The sequence below is a fragment of the Hevea brasiliensis genome, chromosome 1 (assembly GCF_030052815.1).
Source record: "Hevea brasiliensis isolate MT/VB/25A 57/8 chromosome 1, ASM3005281v1, whole genome shotgun sequence".
NCBI classification, from domain to species: Eukaryota; Viridiplantae; Streptophyta; class Magnoliopsida; order Malpighiales; family Euphorbiaceae; genus Hevea; species Hevea brasiliensis.
This window is the reverse complement of record NC_079493.1, coordinates 9,396,153-9,404,944: the sequence shown is the minus strand read 5'-3', so window position 1 is coordinate 9,404,944 and position 8,792 is coordinate 9,396,153.

Here is an 8,792-nt window from a genome sequence, read left to right as displayed (position 1 = left end):
CAATGAAATTAAGTTCCTTTAAATTTAGGAACTATCTCACTTCATCAAACAATTTCATATGATCACCATGCGGTTTGATCCTTACTCTACCAACACCTTTAACTTTTATCTTCTTGCCATTGGCTAGCCTCCTTTGCGCTCCTTTCTTTGCTTTAATCGCATTAAACCACTCCTTCTTTAAGCATATATAGAATGGAAGAGTAGAATATATTACCACTCATCTTTTAATAGATCATTTACCTGCCTTTTTCCTCATCATCATCCATATTCATACATTCATCTCCATCACGTTTAATTTCAGCTGTTAGTTCTTTTTCACTGTTCTCCTTAAATTATATGAACTCTGTAAGATTTTCCTTTATTTTGTTACACTACAAGTGTATTGAATGTGACTCTTCTAATGACATTAGTTGCATTCCTTATTTGCAAGGTTTACTCATGGTCTTGATCTTGATCTATGATTTCTTCTCTAATTGTCTGCACGTGAATTGCTTACACCATGAACAGTACTAGCAACAAAAGCTCCACCAACATTGCTACTACTTGGCTTCTTAAACTTTTCATCATCTAAGATAACTACGGTAAACTCCTCCACCTTTAATATTTCCTTTCAAATGTTTGAGCCCTCACCAAGCTTTTATAAGATAGTGGAAGAGAAATTAGAAGCAAGAGTGTTTTATTTTTATCATCTACCTTCATACCAGGGCTAGCCAATTGAGTAATTAATTTATTAAAGCTATTGAGGTGATCTCTATCTTCCTCCATTTTTTGAGTTGATATAACTCTATCTTCAAGTACAAATAGTTTTTGAGTGACTTTGACATTTAAAAGCTTTTCAATTTCCTCCACAAAGCAATTAGTGAAGTCTTTCATAAGACATTGTACTTTAAATCAAGGGTTAATGTCAATCAAATTGTACTAACTGTTCTTTGTTGAAACTCCTTCCAATCATCATACTTGATGGTCACCGATTGTGTCTCATTCAAAGTTTTTATTAATCTTTGTTGTACAAGAACAACCTTCATAGTACTTTATCAAATATTGAAATTATTTTTTCCATCAAACGGTTCCCCCCTTCAATTTTGTACTCTTCATCTTGAACCACGATTCTAATTCTAGTGATTGTGAAAATCACCCAAACAAATAAAAAAATATAAAATTTTAAAGTAGTTCGACATAAGCATAGTCAACAATAAATTTACAATCAAAGCACAAATAATTGCAACAGCTAAATTTTTTTTTTATTATTATTATTATTATTATTAACTCTCAAACATTCACAAGCAGTAAGTTACACAGCCACCTCATATAACATACCATGCCGTGTACTACACTGCCTGCACACACAATCTTCACTCACAAAAGTCAGTGGACTCCAAGACGTGCTCTCCACTAACTAATTCGGCCATTCACTACATCCTAATATAGGCCATGAAGGGATACAAGGCCAAATTGGACTTGGACTTGCCCACTACACAAGCTATTCGAGATTACCGGATGTCCATTGCTGCTTTATAACTTCAATTCCTAATTCTATTCGGTATTGGATTTCCAATAGAAACCATGAGCACGCTGTCAAAAAATGATTGTGCATGGCTTTTTGCTTTATATGCAGCAGTTGATACTCCACTAGATGCTGGATTTCCAATAGTGTTGCTCTTTAGAGGCTCCTCTGTAAGTGTGCTAGTTAGGGAGTTGCAAAGTCTGAACTTGATGATGAGGCTGTAATGATGAATATTCTCGCCACAATTTCAAGCAGGTATTTTGGACGGTCTGAAAGCTGAAGCTTGTCATCGTAATAGCCTTTGTTTAATTAATTTCTGTTTAGTCGAGCTATTTATTTCTTACAATGATATAAATCAAATGCTGAATTTTTTTTAATTAATGGCAAAATTACTAGAATGTTCCTTCGAAGTCCAAATCATTTTGGGTTGGTTTGGCTCAATTTTATTTGCATTTGAGTGTGTTAAAATTCTAGAATGCTCTTTTAATTTGTAAAAAGAGTATTATTATCATTTTCGGTAAGGAAAAAGATATTGTGAGCTTTATTCTATTAATACTTCAAGACAAATATTTTAATGTTGTCAAAATAATCATAATAAAATAACCTTTTTAAAAATATTTTGAAGTTTCACAAACAATATGAATTTTTTTTTAAAAAAAATTCATATTGAAATTAAAATTGAAATTTTCATATTAGGATGACTAATAGTGTTAAATTATTTATTTTGAAAATATTAATGGACTAAAGTTTAAGATATTATTTGATTAAAAATTAATTCACAAACACTTAAGCATTAAATTGTAAACATGTCTAAATAGCGCTAACTTGAATAAGTCACATGTGAAAAATATATTAAAATAGCATAAGGTATAAAATTACAGCTTCTTATTATAAAATCCTAAGTCTACAAAATACAACCATTGATTTCAAAATTCTAAAAACCATAACTTTTGAAAGCAATTCTTCATTTTCTCCACTTGCTTGTTAATTTTGTCCTTTGCTTTATCAGTATGAGGTGCATAGTAAATCAAACAATTCTCCCAGTCCAGATCAATATATTTTCTAAAATTAAAATCTCTCAAACCAAATGCAATAAATAAAATAATATTCTATTTGAACAGAATTTATGTTTGTGTTGTTTTTTTATAATAGGAAATTATGAATTAGGTTTGTTGTAATTGATTGTGTGAGGGAGCCAGGAATGATGGAAATGTTAGAGAGCTATTGTGATTGGTGGATTTCAATGCTATGAAGAGGGCAAATGTAATGAGCTCTCACTGTGGCGAATTGAGAAGCTAAGTGGGTTAACGAAGCAGAAGTGTTTGTTGGGGGTGGGAGGATTTGAAACGAGCAAAGGGTAGGGACATCGGGCTCGTGATGTTGTTTAAGGAGAATAGAATTATGTGGAGGAAGGAAGATGGTGGACAAAGGTAATGAGAGTCGAAAGAGGGTAAACATTTTACTATTATGCTTTTTTTTTTTTAATTTATTTTCAATTTTTATGTCATATTTTTTTATCTAACACTCGTCTCAAAATGTGTTCATTCATGCAGGTTGTTGATTAAGATTGCAAGGTCATTCCAATTTACTTTTGGAATGTTAGGCATGAGATGATATGTTTTCGAAAAAATAAAAGGCTGTATATATATATATATATATATATATATATATATATATATATATTAAGCTTATATTTAATTATGAGTGACAGGCACCAATGGATGATAATGGTTTCCACGTCAGTTGTCAAGTGGGGACAAAGTCGGTGGCATCAGCGACTTGTCTTTTACAACATAATGAATGGTCTAATGCTATGGCCCATGGTGCATTCATGTTTTAATTGAATTCAAGTAGGTCAGCTTTTAAACCTCATCGCAATGCATCGTTGTATTTAGTCAGGTGTGCATAATTGTGGATTACTCTATTATAAATGAATAATTGAACTTGAATGATGAAAATTAATTATTCTAATAGAAAGATATTTAATTTTCAGTTAGATTTGGTTAATGACTTTTAATTTTTTTTTATTATTTCTAATTTAATAATCAAATTAAATGAATTAATTAAATTTTATTAATTAATGTATAAGTTAAAATTTTATTAATAAATCTAATCCTTTATTTGATTGCTCATTATTCGGTCAATTGGTCTTATATTAATAATATTTTATTTATAATTATTTTTTATTAAAATATATTATATTTATTTTTTTTATAAATAATTGTAAATATATTTTTATTAATATATGATTAATTAACAATCTAAATATATATTTTATTTTTTTACGATCAGGAGAAAAGAGCCTACCTCCCACAAATGAAGATTAGGGGAGTGTTCGGCTGAATCACTGGTTTAACGTCACTATTCTCAACATAAATGAGGAAAATTTCTGTGAAGCTTCTGACAGATGCGCACACTACTCATTGAAGTAATTGCATTAACTGACATTGTATATCATCATCTTCTTGCTGCTCATATATATTTTTAAAAATATCAAACTATAAGGGCCAAATATTTAACTTAAATCTTTCTAAGATATTTGATTTAAAAATTTTAAGTATTTTTTAAAAATCTTAAATTAACTTTAAAAAATATTTACAAGTTATAATTATTTAATATTAATTAAAGAATTGTATTCCCATTGAACATTTTTCTGTTTTTCATATATAATATATAAAATAATAATTAAAAAATTTCTAATTTTAATATTAGGATAAATTTTACTTTTTCGTCCCTAAATTTATTTATAATATTATAATTTTTTAATTTAAAAATATAATATAAAATTTCCTTAATCTTTAATTTTTGCATAATAAAAACCAGTTAACCATTAATTACCAATTTCCTAGGCCGACGTGCACAATCTATGTGACTTTTCTCTCTCCTCTTTCTACCACGTGTACAATTGATTCTCTCTCATCATTCTTCACCCATCTTTCTTATTTCTTTGAACTTTTCTCTCACCGAGCATTCAAAAATTAAACAAATTTTACTTAAAAAAATAAGCACTAATAAAATTTTAATATAATAAATAATTACATTTATATTTAATAATTTATCATTTTCTATTAATATAATTATGAGTTAATGAATAAAAATAGGTTGACAGGTCAAAACAAATTTGATGAATTGATGAGTCGAAATGAATTAATAGGTTACAGGTTGACATGTAATACAAATAATAAAACGTGTCATAAACGTATTAAATTGAGTTAACAGATCAACCTACAATATGACACAATTATTAGCATATTATAAACTGATCAACATAATTTCAGCATAAACATTAATAAATTCAACCTAAATCTTTTATTTTTGTATTGTGTTGATACTTTTTTATGGATCATGTCCAAAATTTCTACTCCTACTTAAAAGTCATGGAGTGAGGGACTTAATTGGTGGCATCCGGGACTTGTCTTTATTGCTATATAGGTCAGACTTTAACCTCAATTACATTGCAAGTGCATCCACTCGCTATTTTCAAACGACAAAGTCTAATTATTTTGATGAGATGATATTTAATTTTATTTGATTTACTTGATAATTTTGAAAATTTTTTATTTATATTTATTAATTTAATTACTTTTAATTTAATAATCAAAATAATTAAATTTTATTAATTAATATATAAATTAAAATTATAATTATAATTATAATTATTTATAATTTATAATATTTGATTTATAATTATCTATAATTTTAATTCTGCTCCATCATTATCCAACCTTCGCAGCAAGTCAATGTTAACTTGTCTATTCATAAATGGTATTGGAGGACCAATTCAAACAAAATAGTTACAATCTCTGATTACTTGAAAAAAAATAAACAAAAAAAAACACAAACCATACATTTCCATATCTCAATTTTCCACTAACTTTATAAAACAACAGCACTCGATTTTTCTCTAAATATGATTCACTATAAATTTAAAATAGAAATATACAAAACTCATATATTTAATAGATAGATTTCATTATATATTTTATATTTTAAATATAAATTCATATATTTATATTTTAAATTCATAATAAATCAAATTTAAATAAAAAAATTCTTTAATTTAGAAACTTTTAAAATATTTAATCTACTTTTCCCTGATTAATATTATTGTTATCAAATATTTTTGTGATATAAATTTTATTTTGAGTGACGGACATAGATGCCAATGAAATTTGTAGTTGACAAGCATTTGGTGTGAATGTGAGATAATGGCTCCAAGTTTAAATTTGGAAATAAGATAGCAATTCGAATTGGTGGGTCATGTTTATGATGGCACAAATTAATGCGGTGCGGGTGTAACATCAATGTTAAAGGCCTCGTCAATCCTAAACCATGGTAATGTTGAGAAGCAATATTTTGTTCAATATTTGCCAATTTCGTGTATGATATTTTGATATTAGTAGCACGTGAAAGGCTACCACTTTCAAAATTTTATTTTAGTTAAAACTCTTATTTCTATTTTATAATTTAGAATCAATTTCATATTCATTTAAAACTCTAAAATTTATTTTATAATAGAATTGGTTTTATAATTAAAGTTCTACTTTGATTAAAATTTTAAATTGTAACACCCTCATCAGTAGCAGTGCACATTCTCTGTTGGGTAATCGGTGTTGGTCGGACGGCTAGAACGTGCGGAAAAATATTTAAACTAAAGTGAGGAGCCATAATTAACTCAAATAATAATAAGAAAAATTTAGAAAAATTTTAGAAATAAAATATAACCAAGTTAAATGGTAGGTGCCCTAGCGATGGGTAACCTAGTGGGAAGTTGCGGTCCTCATGATTAGGAATCCTAACCCGGGAGAAAATTTATGAAATAATTTTTGAGACTCCAGAGAAGAGTCATTGAGGTTTTAATGACATTAGAATACCAAGAAAATATTTAGAAAAATATTGGTGAGAGGCGAAGCAAATCCGTGAGGTGATATGGGTTCGAATCCTAGCTCTGCAGGGCGAAGGGATTTAATTCCACAAAGCGGACAGTACCTTGTGAGTCGCAGGTCCGGCCTCTAGAAGTGCTGGCAAGAAGGCCACCCATAGAGGGGCTTGAGCTGGGGCCCCCTAAGCCGGGGTGTGACAAAAAAAATTTAATTGAAAATGAATAGAAAGAAAAGAAAGAAGAAAAGAAAGAAAAAATGAAGAAAAATGGGACTTTTGACATCATATGATATCATTTAAAATCACCAACCAATCATATTTAGATAAACATTTATTAAACTGTTAAAAAGAGACAAATTTGACCCAAATTTCTGTTGTCTTCTTCATATTTTTTTAGCTGCCCGAATTGCTTCCATGGAAGCACTCCCTCAAGTTTTCTTCATCTACCTTAATTCTCTCACTCTCCTCACCATATTTCCCCTAACTTCCAATATTAAAAATTGCCCTAGACTCTAGCTAAAGTGTTTGGCTGCCAAGAAATTTGAAGAAAGTGAAGGAATTGAAGCGGGAAAAAAATCTCTCAATTAAGGTTAGTGACCAATTTTCTATTCCCTCTCTTAATTTATACTTAGGTGTTTAATTTAAGTAAGAAATTGTAAGTGAAATGCATGAGAACTCCTTGCATGCTCTCCTCTAAATTTCAGCAGTCTTGACATGAGTTAGGGTTAGGAGAATTCTTTGATTTAAAGTGACATATTAGCTGTTCCTAGTATAAATTATATGATTAGTATAGCCATTAAGAGTAAGATGCATGAATTGAATGCTTGGTCAATTAGGGTTAGGGTTTTGAAACTCAATTTTGGAGGTTGATATAACTGAACTGAAATTAATGTTGTAATGGTCAATTAGTGACCATTTGGCTGTGTATAATGAGGAATTGAAGTGAATGGTAGCTTTGGATGTAAGGTTTGGTGTGCTGCCTTGAGTGCCCTGCAGGTCTGGATGTGAGTCCAGCATGTTTGGGCAGCTATAACTTGGGTTGTATAGGTTCAATTGGTACAAGGCCAATTGGATTAGACACATAATGGCACAACTTTGATGAAGGAACCCTGTCCAGCAAGCATACTTAGGATGCCCTAAATTGACCAAATCGGGTAACTTACATTCTGCCTAGTCAAAATGACCAAATGAACAGTATTCATTCATTTGGTCATAACTTAGTGTAAAAAGGTTCAATTGACCTGAATTTTTACCAATAGAAAGCTGAGACATATCCCTACAACTTTCATGAAGAAAACAAACCCAAAATTTGACCATAACATGTCCAAAAACTGACCTGCAATCAGTGTACAAAAACTATAAAATTGATTATGCCCAGAAATTCTGGAAAAAATTGCAATCCAGCCAGTTATGGTATTTAGGCCATAACTTAAGCTACAAAACTCCAAATGGAGTGATTTAAAAAAGGAAATGTAACTAGACATAATAAGAAACAACTTTGGTGAAGAACAGTTGGCCAAATTCTCACTGTAGAATGGCCTAATGGAACAGTGAACTCTAGCACCCAAAATTGAAATTTCTGATTTATTCCCCATTGGTTAGAAGTATAGATTGGCAACTAATGCCAACACTTTGGGAACCAAAATATGGTAAATTTATGTGATTAGGACTTATGTAGCTATTATGCATTGGAAAGTCAATAAATTGACCTAAATAGTAAAATAAATAGTAACCTTACATGTAAAGTATGAAAATTCAATCAATAACTTCATAATGTACCTAGTACACCTAGTAAGATTGGTTTGGATAGGTTGGCATGCCAATAGAGTTCGATTAGCGATCGCATATGGCATTATGCCATTACGTGATTTTATGGCTTTTAGCCATTACGATATTATGATGATACTTGGCCTTGTGCTAATAATTATTACGACTTATTAGGCATTACATTTGCCTGCGGAGATACATATGTGACGGATGGTGTGGCGGCGACGTACTTGGTACTCGGTGCGGTTACGTTTATCGATCCAGTCATCGGTATAGGTTAGTTGGGCAACCAAAAATAAAAGTTGATAAATTTAATGAAATAATGGATATAATAAGTATCAAATAAATAAGACTACAAATAAATACCAAAAATATGTTGGCATGATACATCAATATAAACAATGCATATTTACTTTCTATTTGTTTTTTTTTATTTTATTATTGGCACTACTAAAAATTATTCCTAAGCGCGTTGCTTTTTGCTCTCCGTAAGTAATAGAGATCTGGTCACGATCGATGAGACCCCAATCAGGGTGAGAGAGCCAGATCTACTAGTGTCCTATGTCACCTCTCAGCTACAGTGCATTGGTAGGATGCTAGGCTCCATTTTGTATTTTGTGTTTTATATTTTTGTAATTTT